At 41.1% G+C, this 22,204-nt stretch overlaps 1 protein-coding gene and 1 long non-coding RNA gene across 3 annotated transcripts in view; both read right to left on the bottom strand.

Moving 5' to 3' along the window:
- Window positions 1-7,329: 7,329 nt before the first annotated feature.
- Window positions 7,330-11,632, bottom strand: LOC121285703. Its single transcript, XR_005944754.1, has 3 exons — window positions 11,524-11,632; window positions 8,709-8,806; window positions 7,330-7,588 (listed from the first exon to the last, which is right to left on the bottom strand). It is a non-coding gene; the product is annotated as an uncharacterized LOC121285703 (long non-coding RNA).
- Window positions 11,633-14,439: 2,807 nt separating this feature from the next.
- cwf19l1 (CWF19 like cell cycle control factor 1) overlaps window positions 14,440-22,204 on the bottom strand; it is a 52,116-nt gene continuing 44,351 nt past the window's right edge. Inside the window, exons 16-17 of one of the 2 annotated variants that reach the window (XR_005944752.1) lie at window positions 20,411-20,576; window positions 14,440-17,294 (exon numbers count right to left, since the gene is read on the bottom strand). The gene's annotated coding sequence lies outside the window, so the exon portion shown is untranslated. The remainder of the gene's footprint in view (window positions 17,295-20,410; window positions 20,577-22,204) is intronic. The other variant, XR_005944753.1, reaches the window with a different exon arrangement.

Below are 22,204 nucleotides of genomic sequence, written 5' to 3'. Positions count from 1 at the left end.
AGAAACTAGTGTCATCTTTCTGTAGCTCTGAGATATATATAAAAAAAAACACGGCAGTCAATTTATGCACAGCAAGATTTATGCACAAACAGCAATGTGATAATGACCAGATAGTCTGTTTTATTTGTATTGGCTGAGGGATAAATATTGACCAGGGCACTTGGGGAAAACTGTGCTCTTATTTGGATATTACTGTAATATATTTCACATCCACATGAGAGGGAAAATGGGGCCTGCCTTGAATATCTCAATCAAAAAAATGGTGCCTTTGATAGGGCAGTGATCCCTTAGTAATGCACTGAGATGTCAGCCTAAATTTTGTTCTCAAGTCCCTGAAGTGGGTCTATGAACACACAACCTTCTGACTAGCACAAAGGAAGATTGTCATGGTTGTTGGAGGTCATTCATCTCAGCTCCAGGACATCACTGCACAAGTTCCTCAAGGTAGTGTCCTTTGCCCAACTACCTTCAGCTGCTTCATCAATGACCTTCCTTCCATCATAAGGTCAGAAGTGGGGATGTTCGTTGATTATTGCACACAGTTTTCAGCATGTTTCATGACTCCTCAGGTACTGAAGCAGTCCATGTCCAAATGCAGCAAGACTTAGACAATATCCATGCTTGGGCTGACAGTGACAAATAACATTCGTGCCACACAAGTGTCAGGCCATGACCATCTTCAACAAGGGAGAATCTAACCATCGCCCCTTGACGTTCAATGGCATTACCATCACTGAATACCCCACTATCAACATCCTGGGGGTTACTATTGACCAGAAACTGTACTGGACTAGCCATATAAATACTTTGGCTACAACAGCAGGTCAGAGGTTAGGAATCATGCAACGAGTAACTCACCTCGTGACTTCCCAAAGCCTGTCCACCATCTACAAGGCACAAGTCAGGAGTGTGATGGCATACTCTCCACTTGTCTGAATTAGTGCAGCTCGCACAACAGTCAAGAAGCTTGGCACCATCCAGGACAAAGCAGCCCGCTTGATTGGCACCACATCCACAAACATTCGCTCTCTTCACCACCGAAGCACAGTAGCAGCAGTATGTACCATCTACAAGATGCACTGCAGGAATTCACCAAGGCTCCTTAGACAACACCTTCCAAACCCACGACCACTATCATCTAGAAGGACAAGGGCAGCAGATAGAGGGGAATACCACCAACTGGAATTTCCCCTCTAACTCACTCACCACCCTGACTTGGAAATATATCGCCGTTCCTCCACTGTCACTGGGTCAAAATCCTGGAACACCCTTCCTAACAGCACTGTAGGTGTACCTACACCACATGGACTCCAGCAGTTCAAAAAGGCAGCTCACCACCACATTCTCAAGGGCAACTAGGGATGAGCCATAAATGCTGGCCCACCTAGCAAAGTCCACATCCCGTGAATGAATAAAAAAAATGACAAGCATGTTAATAACTGATGCGCAGCTGACATCTGAAGGTAGAATAATAGCCGAAGTCTAAATGAAAAGTTGTAAGCTGCTATCTGGGAATCTTCTCTCCCCAACACTCCACCCTTTGAATGACTCCTTCCTGTCCAGTGTGTCCTGCTGGAATGCCAATGGCAGTTTCCTCCTCAGTAGCGATGGGTTCCTTCTTGGTGGTGGAAATCTGGCCAGAAATCCATGCCATGTGACTAACAAACCCCAATTCAGAAAAATGGATCAGAGTCATAAGGGGTTGGTGTACAGCCTTAGTATAAAACAAAAACAGGAAATCCTGGAAAAACTTAGCAGGTCTGGCAGCATTTGTGGAGAGAGCAACAGAGTTAACGTTTCGAGTCCATATGACTCTTCTTCAAGGCATATGGTTCTTCTTCAGAGTGGTACAGCCCTGATCGTCCTGGGATGCATTGAGAAAAATCTAGGCTATTATTCAATGAATATATGTAGTATCACCCACCATTTGTTTTCAAGTCAATTAAATATGTGGCCAGATAACACTGTGATGAGAACAATTACATTTGGTGCTATTTCCGGGGAAAAAAATCATTAACTTCCTTGACAAATTAAGAGAATTATTTTCCACCATCTCCTAATCTGATGTCAGGATGATTAAGTGGAGTTTTAACAGATGCATCAAGGAACAGTACTGATAGCCTAGACTGCAGGAACTTCTTATATCTGCAATACCAAGTGCATTTGATTAGATTAGGTCGAGAATGTTTTGTTTTTAAATCTAGCACTATTCTGGAAAAAAATTAATATCTATTCAATGTACAAACTTCTGACACCTCTCCCTACTGAGTACTTTAAACCAGGTTTAACAGTGAACTAGATATATGCTGACAGCTTTTTTCAAGAGGATCTCATCTTGCTCTCCTTCAGGTTGGGATTTGACTTGTTATACCATCCATTTTTGCATTTCTGCATAGCAGAAACTGCTTCCCAGCAATACAACCCTGGCAGTGAAACCACAGCAAAGATGAATGTAATGGTCCGATGGGGTTTGACAATAAAAGAAAGTCTACTAGAGCAGTAAAGATTTGGAGCCTTTGTCCCTTGCACTGTTCCTCTGCATCCGTTATACATGATATGGTTAACAGAAATTTCCTTCCTCTTCTCAAGTAAAAGGTTTGAGAAACAGTTTCTACTGGCCCTCTAAAAATGCTTTATAAGGAGTTACAATTACCTGCCTTTAAGTCAAAGGTCAGGTTAGCAATTAAATAGACTTTTCACTTTCAGCCAAACCAGAGTAAAGAATCAAGGAATTCTAAGTGCATACTGCATGAAAGAACTCAACTTTCTGCCATCTTTAGCACTGGTTTAAAAACAACAAAATAACAAATCAAAATAACAAACATGGTGAGTTTCTGCTGACTGTGCCTATTTGCAACCATTCACGAGGGTTCGTCAAATTAATCTTTTTATTGATGTAAAAGAACTAGTAGACATGTTTTAAAAGTTTCTAAAAAATAATAAATATCTAATTTACTAAGAAAATGATTTGAGTGCATTGATGAACCTAGAAAATGGTGCAGTAGAATTTTTTTAGTCATTTTCAGTCATTTAAATTCAGATTACTCACACATAGTGGACCAGACCATCTTATTAAAAATTACTGGCTTTTTGTGATAAACCATAGTTCCATTGTATTAATAAAAATACACCAGTGGTGGAATTTTAAGCTGCTGGGATTTTAAAAATCCTCCAAAGTCAATGGGCAGAAATTTCCGCTCAGCGGGCGGGCACACGCCCAATCCACTCAAGCATGAGATGACGCGTGTTGACGTCAGCCAAGTGCAGTCGCGCAATGGTTTGGCCAGCGGCACGTGCCAGAGTCGGCAGCGCGCCCACTGACAATTAAAAGGTCTGTTAAGGCCATTAAATAATCAATTAACCTAAATTTTTCACTGCTCGTCCAACCTAATGGTTGGTGGGCAGGCAAAATGGCCAATCGGCCTTTGCATTTTTTTGGAAACCTCATCTATGAACCGGATGAGTTTTCCAAAAGCAAATAAAAATAAAAGTTTTACATTTGAATTAATAACATGTCCCTGCTCATGTGACAGAGTCACATGAGAGGACATGTTCTATTACAGTTTTATTTTCTTTTTTTAATAATGCTTCATCGCCCTGAGGCAGCTCTGTGCCTCAGGAAGATTATGAAGCGTTCACTCGTGCATACGAAAGCTCATGCTCGGTCTCTCCCCCTCCTCCCCCTCCCCAGCCTGCACAGGCAGTGCTGCCACTTGTGTTTTAGACTGGGCGGGCCTTAATTGGTCTGCCAGCGTGAAATTGCAGTCCAGTGCCAAACGCAGGAGGCGGTTGGCTTCCTGACCGCCCCGCCCCCTCGCCCCAGCCAAGTCCGGCCGCCAAGGGCAAAAATCTGCTTAATGGACTTTTGAACGACTCACCACATTTTACGGCCCCACCCCACTATGACAGGTTTGTAAAACTCCACCCCAGGCTACCACTCTAAAATATATCAAATAATATTTAATGCAAGGAGTAAAGCAATTAGGTTCTATTAGGCTGCCAGCTTGTGCTGGGTTTATGGAAGATTTTATGTTTGTCCTTACGCCGATCAGCTTGAGCGAAAACTTGAACCATAACATCAATTCTAAAAACTAGTGCAATTTCGAGGAAATTTGCATCTAGGTTCCCAATGTCATCCAAAGTGGTAATTCTTTACATTTAAAGATAATACAAGGTATCACTTTGCAATGTTCCTGAGAGATATATTCTGTTTCATTTTCAGAGCCCTTCATAAAAAAAAATTACAGGTTCACTTGCTTATTATCAGTCTTTGGCATACAGACTGTAGTGGTTTGGAGTCACTCTCCTCCAGTTTACCCTTTCTTCCTCTGAGGCCATGCTTTGCCCTATTCAGAACTTCCCATCTACAGAACCTTGGGTAAGGGCTGCAATCACTGGAATAATTAACATGTCAGATTCCAAACTAATAGCAAAGCCCATCAGCATTTTATTGGACCAAGAATTCTGATTCTTACCCCAATTCATCAGTCGGGCCAAAAAGAATTGTCTCCAGTGTAATACTGTTATGTACTTAAGGACTGAAGCTCCCCTGTGATGTAACTCTCAATCAATACATAGCAAGAAAACAATGTCAGTCTCCAGTCTAGGGATATAAGCCATGTAATAACTTGACAAAGTTAAAATGACTGCTTCTATGTGCATGAATCGACTTGGATGGCAAATGGTACATGGTCTTGGAAAGTTGATAGGGTAAGTGTAGTAACTGAAGATGTAGCCTCTCCTACTGCCTATCGGGGTCACGTGGTTGGTCTTAGAGTCTCTGACCATTGAGCCCTAAACGCTGGTATTCCAGGAGGCTTGGGTTTCTTGTCGAGGGCCTGGTTCAAGCATGTAGCATCTGAAAAGCTCTCTCTAATAAAGTTATCTGTTTCTGGATGAAACCTGTCCAGTACGTTGTCATTACCGTGAGGTAAAGTCCGTGGAAGGAGGCTCACGTGTAACAGAAACATGAACCTATTGGGCTGAATGGCCTGTTTCTGTGCAGTAAAAATACTATGTAGTAATGCAGAGCAGTGATACCTAGCTGCTATTTTAATGATAAAACTACTCTACTGACTCCTTCCAGAGTGGCTTCCTGCCTTTGATTTAATGCTGCTGCTCTTTTTTTAATATTGTATGAATGGACTTGACAACAACAAACACGAAGAAAAAAATACTCAACTTCACAGATTGCATGACAACATTTTTCAATATTTTTAATGCAGATATTGGCTGCAAGTAATTTGAAGTCATTTTTGTGCTAAAAAATTTGAAATGCTTAATAACTTGAATTAAACAATGTGGGATTATAAAAATTAAAATATATCATTTGAATTAAGCAATTAAGAGAAATAAACTATTCAAAATAAAACTATAAGTTCCACATATGGTTTCATTGTTATCATTTGATTGTGTGTATATATATATATATATATATATATGAGTTTATGATAAAAACAAAAAAACTGCGGATGCTGGAAATCCAAAACAAAAACAAAAACAGAATTACCTGGAAAAACTCAGCAGGTCTGGCAGCATCGGCGGAGAAGAAAAGGGTTGACGTTTCGAGTCCTCATGACCCTTCGACAGAACTTGAGTTCGAGTCCAAGAAAGAGTTGAAATATAAGCTGGTTTAAGGTGTGTGTGTGGGGGGGCGGAGAGAGAGAGAGAGAGACAAGTGGAGTGGGGGTGTGGTTGTAGGGACAAACAAGCAGTGATAGAAGCAGATCATCAAAAGATGTCAACAACAATAGTACAAAAGAACACATCTGCCTTCTCCTCCCTCCCAGAAACATGATAGGGTCCCCCTTGTCCTCACTTATCACCCCACCAGGCTCCGCATTCAAAGGATCATCCTCCGCCATTTCCGCCAACTCCAGCATGATGCCACCACCAAACACATCTTCCCTTCACCCCCACTATCAGCATTCCGTAGGGATCGCTCCCTCCGGGACACCCTGGTCCACTCCTCCATCACCCCCTACTCCTCAACCCCCTCCTATGGCACCACCCCATGCCCACGCAAAAGATGCAACGCCTGCCCCTTCACTTCCTCTCTCCTCACCGTCCAAGGACCCAAACACTCCTTTCAAGTGAAGCATCATTTCACTTGCATTTCCCCCAACTTAGTCTACTGCATTCGTTGCTCCCAATGTGGTCTCCACTACATTGGAGAGACCAAACGTAAACTGGGCGACTGCTTTGCAGAATACCTGCGGTCTGTCCGCAAGAATGACCCAAACCTCCCTGTCGCTTGCCATTTTAACACTCCACCCTGCTCTTTTGCCCACATGTCTGTCCTTGGCTTGCTGCATTGTTCCAGTGAAGCCCAACGCAAACTGGAGGAACAACACCTCATCTTCCGACTAGGCACTTTACAGCCTTCCGGACTGAATATTGAATTCAACAACTTTAGGTCGTGAGCTCCCTCCCCCATCCCCACCCCCTTTCTGTCTCCCCCTCCCTTTTTTTTCCAATAAATTATAAAGATTTTCCTTTTCCCACCTATTTCCATTATTTTTATAAAAAATTTTTTTTAAATCTTTTATGCTCTCCCCACCCCCACTAGAGCTATACCTTGATTGCCCTACCATCCATTGTTAATTAGCACATTCGTTTAGATAAAATATCACCAACTTTAACTTTAACACCTATGTGTTCTTTTGTACTATTGTTGTTGACATCTTTTGATGATCTGCTTCTATCACTGCTTGTTTGTCCCTACAACCACACCCCCACTCCACTTCTCTCTCTCTCTCTCCGCCCCCCACACACACACCTTAAACCAGCTTATATTTCAACTCTTTCTTGGACTCGAACTCAAGTTCTGTCGAAGGGTCATGAGGACTCGAAACGTCAACTCTTTTCTTCTCCGCCGATGCTGCCAGACCTGCTGAGTTTTTCCAGGTAATTCTGTTTTTGTTTTTGTATGAGTTTATGATGCCACCTGCTGGTGTGATGCCACCTGCTGGTATGAATTTATCAGCAATAGCATTAACCAAATGTTCCTACTTTATAAGATTAAGAAATTAAAACCGCAGGTCTCAGGTACATTTATTCATTTTCCATTGAAACAACTTTTTTAACATTCATTTTTTTAAAAAAATGCTATAATGTTTTAATGCTAATCGTAATCAAGCAGCCTGTTCAAATTTACTGTCCATCTTATCTAAAGAGGCCGGTACTTTATTCAAAATCTTTTGAAAGATGTTCGCTTGATTGAAACCTGTTATTTTAACATTTCCGTTGAGAATTCAATTGTTAAAATGTCATAATTTACCCAATGCACATTTCTGTACCTCATACTACTAGCTGTAATGAGAATTCTGAACATAAATTATACCACTGGGATGTCATTTTTTTATTCATTCACAGATGTGGGCTTCGCTGGCTGGGCCAGCATTTATTGCCCAAATCTAGTTGCCCTTGAGAAGGTGGTGGTGAGCTGCCTTCTTGAACCCCTGCAGTCCATGTGGTGTAGGTACACTAATTTGTCACTAGGTGACACTGTATTATCTTCTTCCCACAAATTACTCCATGCTTTTTGTCTGCCTCTTCCCCAGTAATTGAAATTTCTGAGGTTCAATGTCTTTAAACAAAAAAATAAAAAATACATATTTCAGAAAAAGGAGTAAGTGTAACCATTGAATTGTTCTTTGTGAGTTTCAATGTCTTCATTAAAGGTTTTACTCAAAACCTGTGGCCAATTTCAAAAGGCTGTACTTTGGATATTTTTAATAGTTAGTGGGGGCTTTGAATCACAAAAAATCATATTGGGACCCACGGTAGAAAGTTTGGAAACCTAAAAATAAAAGGGCTAATTAATTCATAGATAAGTAAATAGAAAAAAAAAGCTAACTACTCATAACTTGCATTACAAAACTATTCCTTTAACATAACAAACCAAACCAAAAGTCATTGCATAAGAATAGCTACAATGGGCAACAATTTCCCCCCATTAGGGGGGATGTGTGGGAGTGGGTGCAAGTGGGCAGGTTCCCAATCAGCACCCCCAGTCGGGGGCGTGGCGCCATTTTACGTGGGTGGGCCAATTAAGGCTCGCCCTGCTTGATGTCTGCCAGGAAGCGCTATGCACTCCCTGTGCAGGTGTGGGGGTGATTCTCTGAGCTGGGAGTGCTGCTTCAGGGAGATCAGCTCAGGTTTGAAACATTAAATAAAGATGAGAAAAAAATTTTGCTGCCATGTCCCCTCACATGACACTGTCACATGAGTTGGGACATGCCCATAACTTTTATTTTAAAATATTCTGAAATTTTTAAATCCCTCATGAAACCTCACCCGCCCATGGATGAGGTTTAATGTTTTTTCCAAAGCCCGCCAGGGCTCCCAGCCTGCCCATCAACCTTAAGGTTGGACAGGCAGGTCTATTAATGATTTCAATTACTTTTTTAATGGCCTTAATAGGCCATGGACAGGTCGGCAGGTGTGCAGCCAAGTCAGCTGCGTGCCTGCCGACCTGAGAATGTAAATGACACAGGGTGACATCAGGACGCCTACCTGACGTCACTCCGTGTCATTCACGCGTCAGCGAGCGGGCCCCGCCACCCCTGCTCGCTGATCGGAAGATGCAGCCCAATATGTTCATTGGGTTCCATCAGTTCTATTAAATGATAATATTACATCAGGTTCTCAGATTTTGTGAAATTTATTTTCATATTATTAAAATTTGATGATTTGGAAATCCTTACCGGTCTTAAATTATTTTGCATTGATGAAGAATGTTGTATGTAAAACCAGGTCCAAAAGAAGCAGTGGTTTGATAGAAATCAGGCAGGAGGACAGGAGGCTAAAGCAGAGAAAAATGATAAAAGTGAAATACTGTTGTAATGTACGAAACATGACAGTGATTTATACACAGCAAATAGCTGTCCCACAAACAGCAATGTACTAACAACTAGATAATGCCTTTTATTTCAGGGATTAATATTAGCTGTGGGGTCTTTCATGTCAAGTGGACAGACAAGGCTTTGGCTTAGCATTTTATCTAAAAGACAACACATCCAACTGTGCAGCTCTCCCTTAGTACTACACTAAAGTGTCAGTCTACGTATTGTGCAAAGTCCTTGGCTTGAATCCATACTTTTCTTTTAGGTGAGAGCATTATCCACTGAGCCATTGCTGACATCAATGTTGAGTTTAAAGAGTAAACGCTGGTGTGCTAGCTTCTTTCAGGCAGGAGGTCACTTTAAATATGCCAATTGGGGTCCGACAATGGATCGGCATTGAGTGATCAAATTCACTGTCTTTGATGGGATTCATAGAGGGCACTAAAAAAACTATTGTAAACTTATTTTTTTGAGGGGAAATATAGCAACAGAAAGCACCTCTTGGTGACACAGAAATGTTGTGGCCCACTGCTAACCCATGTAAAGACACCCGTGGGATCATCTCTTGTCCTCTAGATCCAGGCTGTTGATCAACTCTGCATTGGAATCGGTCAATTTCTCAAACTCACCCAACTGGTGAGCTTACTGGCACTTGCAGTTCATCAGATCCATGCTAATCAGGCTTGTTACAAAGGGAGAAGCAACATGGAGAGACCATATAATCTAAAAGGTACTATCATGGGGGTGCATATTAATGAATCTGTGAAGGTGAAAGGGCAGGTTGTTTAAGAAAGTGTATAGGATATTTGGCTTTCTAAATAGGGGCATTGAAGCCCAAAGAACTGCTCTCTATTCAAATGTTTGCACCTGATGTTCTACATACCCACACCCAGGGTAGACCCACAAGATTACTCAAGAAATGGCCTCTAACTAAAATTTATGCTCAATCTTGCTAAGCACACTTAAAAAATCGAATGAATAGTAAATGATAGAAATCTGAAATATATATTTTTAAACAGAAGACATCGAAAATATACAACAGAGCTGTCAGCATCTGTGAGGAGGAAAGGATGGGTTAACATTTTGGGTGTAGTCCTTCATCAAAACATTAATAGTACATGCAAAAAACATTAATCTCTCTTTCCTTCTTTGCCAAAACTTACAGATCTGCTGTATATTTCTAGCGATTTTCTGAATTGGTTTCTAACTCAACTCTAAAATTTAGTCAAACGAGAATTATAACATATAGGAATATATACTCATCATTTTTTTGCTGAATATTCAAATGTGTTTATGCTGAACATCCAAATAGCCCTTGTCTTGTTACTAGATCCACAAAAATACATTTAGCGGTGAAGTATAGAGATAGCTAAATTATAGATTTGATTTGCTAGCTTAAACTAATAATTTGTTCCTTTTATGGTACCATGGGAAGGATCATGATTACCAGAACATTACTTCTCAAGTGCAGCAGAAACATTCAATCACTCAGGTTTGTTGCTAATTTTAAATATAGCAATTTGTAAATGGGAAGCTACTGGCCAATTTATATTTTGCAATTATAAAATTACAAATATAATAATATAGCAACAAATACTATTTATTAGAAGGCAACACTTGTTAAGCTGGTTCAGTGGATAGAAGTTCAAGTCTCACTCCAGGGCTTCAGCACACAATCCAGTCTGGAACTCCAGTATGGAACTGAAGGAGTCCTGCATTGTCGGAGGTGCATCGTTCTGATGCGATGCCAAACTAAGGTCTTGCCTTTTGGTTAAAAAAAGTACAGGATTTGTTGAACAAGTACAGATCATAATTAATACAATTCATATAAATTAGTTCTATTTTGTTAGACCTACAGTTTTTTTTTGGCTCACAATGTATCATAATCTATTTAGCGAAGTGATAGCCCCTTCCCCTAATTTAATCTTCATTCATTCACGTGTGCTCTGCCTAAAGTCAGGTCCTTGGCTCATTGTCTGCTGATGCTTTATTCTAAGCTGTTTTCTTGGCAGTTCTTGTCAGTGGTGGTTCATCAGTGTCTTCCACTCTCAGAGACAGGATGAGGAGGCAGGCTCCAAGTCTGTCTCATTTGGAATGGGAATTTAACCTGCACTGCTGACATTATTCTGAACCACATGCTAGCCATCTAGCTAACTGTTCTAACTAGCCCCCAATTTAATCTCAACAAGGTAGAATTTCTAGTATTGAGAACTTCCCAGTAACAATACAGATTCCAGCAATTTTGAATAAGGATATCATAGTTGTTAATCATTTTGGGGAGCAAATGAAAATAAAGACTTGCATTTACGTAGCATTTTTACTACCACCAGATGTCTCAAAGTGCTTTACAGCCAATTAAATACTTTTGAAGTGTGGTCAAGATTGTAATGGAGGAAACGAGGCAGACAATTTGCTCACAGCAAACTCTCACAACAGCAATGTGAAAATGTCCAAATAATCAGATTTTTTGTGATGTTGATTGAGCGGTAAATATTGACCAGGACACTGGGGATAACTCACTTGCTCTTTTTCAAAATAGTACGATAGCATCTTTTACATCAGCCCAAGCAGTTTAACGCCTCATCCAAAAGACAGCACCTCCAGCAGTGCAGCACTCACTCAGTACTGCACTGGTGTGTCAGCCTTGGTTTTGTTTGACTCAATTCCAGAAACTTACCCGTGAGCCTAATTATACAGTTGAAATCAGCCTTTAGATGACACCATATTGAGCCAGACCTGAATAACTCGATCATATAAAAAGAAAGAATGTATTGAAATAAATAACAAAATAAGAGATGTTTCGAAATAGCAACATTAATGGCCTCAGGCAGTATTTCCAAATTACTTTGACTTTGCTCTTGTAGCTAATGACATTATCTGAAGTCATTTAAATTATAACCTTCAAATTGTTCTTGCTTGTTTTTTATGCAAATCACACAAGAAAATAAAAGGAGAGGAGTTTTAAGGAATTTGTATTGAATGTATACTGGTGAATGTCAAATTATGTATTTTTCTGAATAATAAAGGCATATGAATGTCTCTGTTTCTGAGTTACAGTATTTCCTCTGTGAACTAGATTTTGGGGTACATCAAATACAGGTAGGAGGAAGGTTCAGTTTCAACAATAACAAAGTAAGATAAAAGGTGTCTTTTTGTTACAGATGTATCGCAGCAACTCACCAAGGCTCCTTTAGCGGCACCTTCCAAACCAATGACCTCTAACAACTAGAAGAACAAAGACAGCAGGTGCATGGAAACAGCAATCCTTGCAAGTTCTCCTTCAAGCCACGCACCATCCAGACTTGGAACTAATTCACTGTTCCCTCAGAGTCGCTGGTCAAAATCCCGGAATTCCCTTCCAAACAGCATTTGGCATGTCCCTACACAACAGCAGTTTAAGAATGTGGTTCACCATCACCTTCTCAAGGATTATTGGGGATGGGCAATAAAGGTTGGCCTTGCCAACATGCCCACATCCCAAAAGTGAATCACGTTGAGAACCTAACATGGAAAGGCACGAAATAAATGCAAATGTCACACCAGAACACCCTTAATTGGGCAGCAAATCTTTGGCATGTCATGCTGCACCTCAGGCAGTGCACACAAGGTGAATGAGACATTCAAGAAAAAAAATGTTCTCAACACTCTTTGACAGGTTAACCATACATAATAGGACTGACCTCAATTTCTTCAACCTTGAAAAAGAGCCTTGAATAGTTTGAAACAATGTTAACAATGTAAAATTGCTTTTATGTCGTTAACTGGGACTTGAAGGCTCAACTCAAGCAGTTTCTTCCACTGATGTTTGAATAGGGCAAACCACTTGCAAACTTGATGCTGTTATGTAACGTATGTGAAGATTGACTGTGACTATTGGGTCAGTCTACATGTGAGTTCAAGTATCATTAGGTTAGCCGGACACCAGATATCTACATGCTGCTTTTAGAAAACTACATTTACTGGGACCAGATAATTCCTGTGATCAGGTTGAGGCGGCATAAGAACACTATTATAACTGGTTACTAGAACACAAAGAAATGCCACTTATCCTATTGGCCTTTTCATTTAGATCCTTATATGATTCTTGGAAACCATTTACAGCTTTCTCTTGGTTCAGCTCTCTACCTCCTACTGCATGGACCCATTTTCTTTTTGTCAACCAAAGGGTGGTTGGAGGAACATTTCATCTCAACTCACCAAGAGTTACTCTTCAATGGCATTGGCCTTACTGGTGATATTTTATGAAGCTTGAAAGCCACAATCTACAACAAACTATGTGTGTTGCTCTCCCCATTTGTACAATATGACCTTCACAATGACCCTCTCCTATCGATCAAAAATGTGACAACCAATTTGCGCACATAAAGATCCCACAAAGAGCAAATAAGATGGACTCCTATCAACCTGCTTTGTTGGTGCTAGTTGATGAGTATTACCCTGGATACCTAGGGACCTCTATTGTCTTCTTTAAATAGTGCAATGGGATCTTTTATGTCCTGTTGAACTATCTACATAGGCAAATGAAACGTCAGTTTATCATATCTGAAAGAAAACACCGCTAGCAATGCAACATTCATCTGATGGTGCAATTCACTGTCAGCTTAAATTATAAGGTTAGATCCTGGAGCAAGACTTGAACACATGACTTTCTGATTCATAGGAGATAATATTACCAAATGAGCACAGCTGGAAAATAAAGAACAGGGATAAGAGAAAAAAGGACAGCAAATAAGGACACATATCGTCAAAAGGTTGCTTAACCATAAGGATAACAACTTGTATTTATTTAGCACCTTTAATGTGAGCATTTTGACGCAAAATGTGACACCAAAAGGAGGTATGAAGGAAGATGATCAAAAGTTTGGTCAAAGAAGGAGATTTTAAGGAGTGTGTTAAAGAAAGAAGGAAAGGTAGAGAGGTGAAGAGGTTTAGCAAGGGAATTCCAGAGCTTAGGGACCAGACAGTTGCAGGCACAACAATCAATGCTAGATCAATTAAAATTGGGCTTGTTCAAGAGGCTAGAATTAAAGGTGCGCAGACATCTCAGAAGGTTGTGAAGCTGGAGGAGAATAAAGAGATAAGAAGGGGTGAGGCTGTGGAGGGATTTGAAATTGAGGATGAGAATTTTAAACCTACTTTTTTGTTTAACCGGGAGTTAATGTAGGTCAGCAAATGCAGAGTTGATGGGTGAATGGGATTTGGTGCAAGATGGGACTCAGTTAGGAGAATTTTGGATGACCTCATGAGGGGTAAAACACAGGAGTCTGGCCAGAAGTGCATCGAAAAAGTCAAGTGTAGAGGTAATGAAAGCGTGTATGAGGATTTCGAGAGCAGATAAGCTGAGGCAGAGGCGGAATCGGGTGATATTACTGGAAGCAAGTGGTTTTAGTGATGGTGAGGACATGCAATCGGAAGCTCATTTCAGGATCAAGGTTGCGAACAGTCTGGTTCAGCCTCACCGTTGACAGGGAGACAGATGGAGTCGATGGCTAGGGAATGGAGTTTGGAGTGGGACCTGAAAACAATGAGGAGCCACTACCCTGTAGACTGTACAGCCTGCTGTGGTATAATTGACAAACAAACCACAGGAGGCTCAGGTTAGGATCATTTATTCGAGCAATTGCAAGCAGAGAACCACCTCAAAGCAGCTTGAGGTAGCACTCTACCAAATTACAAGTATATTGCTTATTTATACATCACTGATCACATACAAGAACATTGTTCAGCACATACATCCCCCTTCACCCTGACAGAGCCTTCTTCCCCTGTCTAAGCTGGGACCATCTGTCCTTTCCTTATCTGTTGAAGAGCACACTTAATCTATATTGTTTTCATCCTCCGTCTCCAGTCTGGTTCCCAGGGTCTTTCTGGTGATTACAGGCCCTAAGGCTGTGCAAAGTTCATCTGGTAACCCTTAATTGTTAATGTACTTGATGACACTGTCTGCCTGGAGATTCTAAGTAATTCCCTTTCAATAAATTCTTACTGTGTTCCCCCTAACAGTTCTCCCTTTTGGCTCTTGGCCAAGTCCAAGATAGCCAACTACAGTGGTACTGTCCGTCCCTTTACGTACCACCGTACGTACTGGTGTGGGTTGATATTGGCCAAGTATCCAGCTTTGGATTGTAAAGGTACTAGCTCAGACCATCTGTATCATCTGGCCCTTCAATTCAGGCCTCTGACTTGCTAAACCTTTTCTCCACCAGTTAAACATCCCCCAATGCCACCTCTTTTGCGACCTTTGGGTACGATGAATCAGGAATATTAAATATATAACTAATATCAGCTGAATCATAACCACGGCATGGGAGATAATCCAAATCCATGGGTGTATTTGTACATTTGAGCCCCAAATCCACAGAATCTCCCATCATGTGGAGGAATCTATTTGCTCGATATCCTCTTTGAAGGCTCTAACCTGTTGCTGCAGTGTATAGCAAGTTCTATATATCTGCTGAGCCTGTCTCTGAATCGTGGTTAGGTGCTCTGGTATTAAGAGGATTTCATAAGAGAACTGGTTCAAATACTGTGTCAGGTTATCCTTAAGGCATTCCATGCCCTGAATAGTAGCCGCTCCTCTCTTGTATATTTCGACCAGTTCCACCTTCCCCAACCTTGCTGGCACCTGTGGGTGTAGGCACACTGAATGATTGTGGATGGGGCACATCCGGTTGCTCCCATACTGGATCTTTTGCTGCCACGTGGTAATACAATATCTCCCATTCCCCATATATGCAACATGGGTCGGTCCTTTTGCAGCCCATGTAGTTTCCATTGTACAATTTGCTACTGCTTTAAATCCACAACTCGCTTCTTCCGTCTTATATATTGGATGTGCGCATACTACTGTGGTGGCCTCTATACTACACCCTTCTAATTGGTGCTAATTATACTCCCTTCTATATCCACTGCATTTGGCGGAATGTCATGGTACCTAATATAATAATCTGCCTGTATCACCCCAATATTTTCAACTCTATATAATGTTCTGCCAGGTGTTGGCATAGGTATAACAGGTATCACTAAGTTAATGCCTATTAGCATGTTATTATTCACTATACATTCAACGTGCATTCTATATACACGTTAAACCTCTGAGCTGGCACCCAGTCAAGTCATGATCCTTATGTCGTGAAAGATTAAATAAATGTTCATTAGTTACCCATAAAGGGACTACCCCTTCATTAATCTGTCTTAAATTCTCTTGAGCTTGTTTCAATGCCCAGGATCCATAGGTGCTGCAAACATCATTTCTGTTTGCTTCATCCGAAATATTTTTTTCCTATCCTGATCAGTTTATTGATAGATACCGCATGACCTTCGAGCACGGTAGCCAGGTTTTGAATTAACTGTGTCTTGTCTTGGTCTGTATTTAACTGGATGTTGTAAATTTCCTGTCCCACTCTAAAATTTCCTTAAGTTTGGAGCTCAAGGTCCGGCCCTTCTGGTCAACAATTGCCAGGTCAATAGAATTAACCATTGATGTCCCTGTATTGAATATCATAGCAGCGTCATTTATCAGGCTGCACTTAACTCGGTTCCCTCCTAAACCTGGAGGTGTAACCATTGATTGCATTCCACCACTGAACTGAGCTGCTTCAGTCATCAACTAGCCCATCAGAGCTGTATAAAGCGCATGAATATGGATTGAGCACCACTGGGGCAGGGCTATATCGGATATGTTCAAGGCTACAGGTACGAGCTCATGATGCACGTTATCATACAAAACTTTATTATAATTAACCAATACGAGACCACTCATCAGACCTGGACTCATAGCCGGACAAGATGGGCCAATTGGTGTGGGCTGAGAGGCTTCAATTGCCTCTGCTTGGATTGTTGATACAATCGTGGGACGTGGCTGGGTAGTGGTACTAATCTCCTCTCTAGGATGTATCTCCCATGTTCGTCTACCATCACTATTTCTCCAAGTTGGTACATCGTTATCGTTGGGGCTACAAATGTTCCATTTATAATTCTGAGGGTGGGAATGAGTAATCATCGGTGCATACATTGTCAAGCATGCTACATAAACATAACTCTGTTTCACAAACAAAAATCAAACTCCTCTGCCCACTCCTTATGTTTAAAGCACACAGTAGTTGGATTTGGAAACTTAACATAAGAGCCAGCTTTCCCGAATAGCCCCCACCAACCGCTCATGCGTGTCATATCCCTGAGACTTCCGCACCCAATCTGAAGCAAACCCTTGCTACAATTCAAATACACTTGTTCTTCTACTGTTACATTTAGCATTCCCCATTGTGTGTTGCATTCAGCACTGTCCATGCTGTACCAAAGTCCCTCCTGCAGTGCGGGTCGAGCCGTGACAATCCCTGACCTTGTTGCCTGTATCGCCATGCCCACGAGCGTCGATATTGCAATTAATATTGTGAACTTAAGCAGATAACCATCCCAGTCTTCACCGGTCAGTTGTTGAGATTAGTTCTGTGGATAGAATCAGTTAATAAAATGCTTCAGTTGTGACCGGTGCTTTCCCCTGAAGTCCACGAATGCGCATGTCATGATTACCTCATATGGTCCCACCCACTTGGGTGCAAACCCAGGTTTTTTGGGAACTTCCATAACCATTACCTTATTCCCCACTTGGGGTGACCATTGTCGTTCTTTGGATTTGTCTGTTTCCATGTCCTTAATCATCTATCGGTCTCTGACTTCCTTCCTTAACTCATGCAACTGTTTACTCATTTCCCTCACATAGTCTCGCACCCTTCCCTTTAATGGTCCTTCATCTCCCCCTCCTACTATGATTCCCTTGGGTACCTGCATTGCTCTCCTTGTCATTAGTTCAAATGGGGTGAACCTGGCAGTCCTGCTTGGGGTAGCCTTCAGGTGCATCAGAATATTGACCAACACTGTTGCCCAGCTGTTCCCTGTCTCTTGAATTGCTTTTGCTACTGTTTTTTTTTCAAGTTCGGTTCATCCTTTTCACCATCCCCAAGCTCTGTGGGTGGTAGGGAATGTGAAATTTCTGTTTAATCCCCGTAAATTTACACATTTCTTTAATTACTCTTCCTGTGAAACGAATTCCCTGATCTGAATCCATCTGGGTAGGCACCCCCACTCCTTCCAGTCCACTATCTCCTGCTGTTCCACGTTGGACCTCAATTCTTTAAGCTGTCTACACATGTCTACAATGCACCTTCTTATCCTATCTTTCAATGGCTCAGTATCTTCACTTCCACTGGCGTTTCTCTCTGGGAGCCGCTTAACTCTGCCTGTCATCAGGGTGTTAATCCTGTGGTCTTACTTTTTATAGCACGCAGACGCATTAATATAGTCAGTAATACATCTATTTAGCCTTTTTCTAGCTTTCCCTTTACCTGTATCCATCTTGGGGTAAATTGTTGTTATGTGCTATTTCTCCTTACCCTTCAATTGCCTCAACTACAGATTCCAGTTTTACCTCTAAGTCTTTTTTCCCTGACCATGATCATCTTAAGGTTCTCTTGGGGTCAGTTGTTTTATTGTCTTGATCATTTAAAATGTTTCCTTATTCTTTAGACCATATTAACTATTCCATATCAACGGGGATCTCTGTCTCTAGATCTTTGCTCATCTCCCCCTGTACGGTTCCAATATCTCATTTGATGGCCAGATTAGCAAATTCAGTTCCCTTAAAACAGTTTGTATATTGTGTCCTCTTTCCCTAACTCTTTCCCCTACCCTTAATCCTTTCCTCATACCATTTTACACATGTAATAGCTATCATCTAATCTTACTTAGGTTGTCTGGAAAGACTTTACAGTCCAATAAAGTATTCTCATAACAGTTTTAAAACAGAAATCAGGCATTGACATGTTTTGTTTCCTTATCTTCTTCTCAAACAACATTTCAAAAGTAACCCACTAAATTTTGTCTACCCTATTTTCAGAATTATCCCAGATTCATTAACTCGGCCAAAAATTGGATTTCTGCCAAACTTTGTCAAGGTCTTGAGCTTAACTTTAGATTTTGGGGATAGGCTGACAACTACAAAAGGCTTGCAGCATATGAATTAGTGTCAATTGTTGTCAAACCTTTTAAAATAAAAATTCCCTTTTGAGAACTTTATCGGGAACCAAACCGCAATTTTTTAAAAACTTTGTAATAACTGTAGTTTACACTATCAAAATTAAAACTACCTCTTTCTCATGTGTACTGATTTGTATCTAGATTAAAAGTCCCATATACATCCTAGTTATTCAAAAATAACCCGATAATTACACTGCACTTTTCACATCTCAAGATTGTCCCAAATTCAAATAACAGTGCTATTGGGATGCAGATTTCCTTTCCTATTTAATTAATCTCTTCAAAAGAAACCCCTTTTTATCCAATGGAACAACCTAGAAGACCATGTGTTTATGCCTTTTGGTTTTCCTAGATTCCTTTTGAATTTCAGGTAATTTTTTCCCTCAGGATTTTATAATACCAACTCGTATGAGCTAATGTAACTCGTATGTATCAATCCCAATCAGCTGGGTAGCTGGTGATAAGGCTTCTACTAGTCTGCAAGGGGTGGTACAAAGGTTGGTTCATCTCAAACAAAAGCAAACCCTGTTTTATCTTTACAATACCTTCAAATTGCGATTTTTGCCAGAAATCTCAACTTGAACCTTATTCTCAAAACTTTGGAATGTTTGAGTATACTTTTCCTTTAATCTAATGTGGGACTTTCGACTCTAGAGTGCTGAACTCCACACACAAATGACAATTTAGGGAAGAAGACACATTAAAGCTCACATACAAATGCTTCTTTGTACACAAACACACATATATATAAAGGTATGTATTTATATTCCGAGAACATTGAACTTAATGGCTTAAGACTCTCATACTCTAAACAAAACTTCAAGTAGCAGTGGGGGGAATAAAGGGATCTTGGAGGCTCCACCTACAGAGACGGTCAAACTGACTGAAGCTCACATTTCTTCTGCTCCTGCCTGTCACTGTTCATTACCCCCTTACCCCCTCCCCCTTAGGTACCCCACCACCCCCCCTTCTCTCTCTCTCTCTCTCTTCAGCACAAACAGCTCTTGTCACTTAGATCAATTCATTTTTTTTAAGTTACAGAAAATTCAGTAAGGGACCTTTCGGGTCTCAATCATCTTTCCACATTTTGTTGATTAATTTTGACTTTTGTTCCACTGTGAACCTCATGATGGAGTCTGTGACTCCCTAGTTGAGTTCTATAGCATTTCCTGTTTTCCTGACAGCATTCTATTCTTCTATTCCGTCTGTCTCTGCGCAGTTAGTTCGCGCTGCTCTGACAACTTAGTTACATGTAGTCTACTTGTTTTCCCCAAGGGTCTTGCCTCTGCGCGGCTTCAACTATGGTTTTATTTCAAACCATAGCCCACCAGCGCAGCTCTGCCTCCTCCCACGATAGTGGTCTGGCCTCCCTGCGCGGCTTCGGTTCTGCTAGCCCGCCAGCGCGGCTCCGCCTCCTACCCCTGCACCTCCTGTCCTGAGTCCTCCTCCTGATTCTTTTGATTCTCGACCGGACCGTTCTTGGGTAGGCTTACTGCACTAACTATGGGTGGTAAATAAAGTATACTCACCCACTTTGCAGAGCCGTCCCTAGGATCCGATCCGAGTATTCTGCCAACTATGCCAATTGTTGTGGTATCTTTGACAAATGAACCACAAGAGGCTCAGGTACAGGTTGTGGTCGTGTATTCGAGCAATCACAAGGAGACAACCATCTCAAAGCAGCTTGAGGTAGCACTATATCAAATTACAAGTATATAGCTTATTTATACATCCCTGATCACATACAAGAACATTGATCAGTACATATATCCCCCTTCACCCAGGCAGAGCCTTCTCCCGCTATCTAAGCTGGGACCATCTGTCCTTTCTTTACCTGTTGAAGAGCACACTTAATCTATATTGTTTTCATCCTCCGTCTCCCGTCTGGTTCCTAAGGTCTTTCTGGTGATTGCAGGCTCTAAGGGTGTGCAAAGTTCATCTGGTAACCCTTAACTGTTAATGTGCTTGATGGCACTGGCTGCCTAGAGATTCTAAGTAATTCCCTTTCAATAAATTATTACTGTATTCCCCCTAACAAGCCCTACTGAAAAGACCACTATACAAAGTCCATCAGCATTTAATCACCCAGGCTGGTCTGGGGGAGGTGGAACATCTGCTAAAACATCAGCCCCACAACTTTCCTTTCAATTCCTAATGACTGAGATGATTAATAGTCTTCAGAACCCACGCAATGGATACATATCCCTTGTCAAAGGCTAGGTGGAGCGGTAGGAGGTCATGTGACATGGGCCTTTGGCTTGTGGAACAAGTAACATTGCCTTGTTGAACTGCATAGCTTGGTCTGATGTTTACCATCCAACCGGCAGTCTCATAGAAAAGGAGCTCTGGCACAGGTTGGACACATGGCCCCATCTACTCTGCTTCTGTTGCAAGTTCTGTACCATAGCCTACAGGACTGATTCATCACTGCATACCTATCTCATCTTCTGAAGTCAACACCACCGGAAAAGTGCATTATACAGCATTGGTTTTCAACCCATCGATCTCCGTGAAGGAATACCTCATTGGACTTTGATTCTGGACTCTGGAACCCATGTGAACCAATGTTTATTTTCCCTGTGGTCTCTGTAACTCCTTCCTTTCTCTATCCCTCTCTTTATTGTCTGAGGCAATGTTGCAACCCTCCTCCTGCATTTTGAGCGTGGGCAAATTGAGTTAATCTTATCTCGAGTTTGCTATGGAGTTATTACTTGAAAATTGGATCACAGAAAAAGAGGGATTGGGGAAATATGCCACCACTTATAGAGAGGAAACAAATCAAAACACCTTTCAGTTTACGGATAGGTGGTGAGAGGAGAAATTAGTGCTGTTTAAATTAACCACCCCCCTATCTGAGAAAAGGAGGTTATATAGTACAATGACCATAGAGAAAACTAACATTGGCTCATGTGAGTTTCAGAGTCTAGAATCAAAGTCCAATGAAGAATTCTTTCACAGAGGTCGGCTGGCTTAAAACCAGTGGTATAAGATTTGCTTTTCTGGTGGTGTTGATGTCCCAAGATGAAGTAGGCAGACAGAGATTGAATTAGTTCAGTATTAAAATTCCTAATCGGTTGAAACATTTGTTAATGAAAGAAAAAATAAGTCAAGAATGGTTTGTCCAAAGTCAAAGTGCTAATTGACCCTCACTGGCCAGTCCCAGAAAAGACTTAAATGTATGTATTAGAAGTAGACATTTGAAGTCTTTGGACATTAGTGCCTCTTAATTCCAAGAGCTCAGAAGCTTAATTCAAGGATCCAAATGGTAAAAACATTGCATCAACATCCATTAGCACTGACTCTTGTCAAGAAGATATAATAAT

The sequence above is a fragment of the Carcharodon carcharias genome, chromosome 13, assembly GCF_017639515.1.
Source record: "Carcharodon carcharias isolate sCarCar2 chromosome 13, sCarCar2.pri, whole genome shotgun sequence".
Taxonomy (NCBI): domain Eukaryota; kingdom Metazoa; phylum Chordata; class Chondrichthyes; order Lamniformes; family Lamnidae; genus Carcharodon; species Carcharodon carcharias.
Note: the sequence above shows the minus strand (reverse complement) of the source record. Positions and strands in the feature narration are given on the sequence as shown.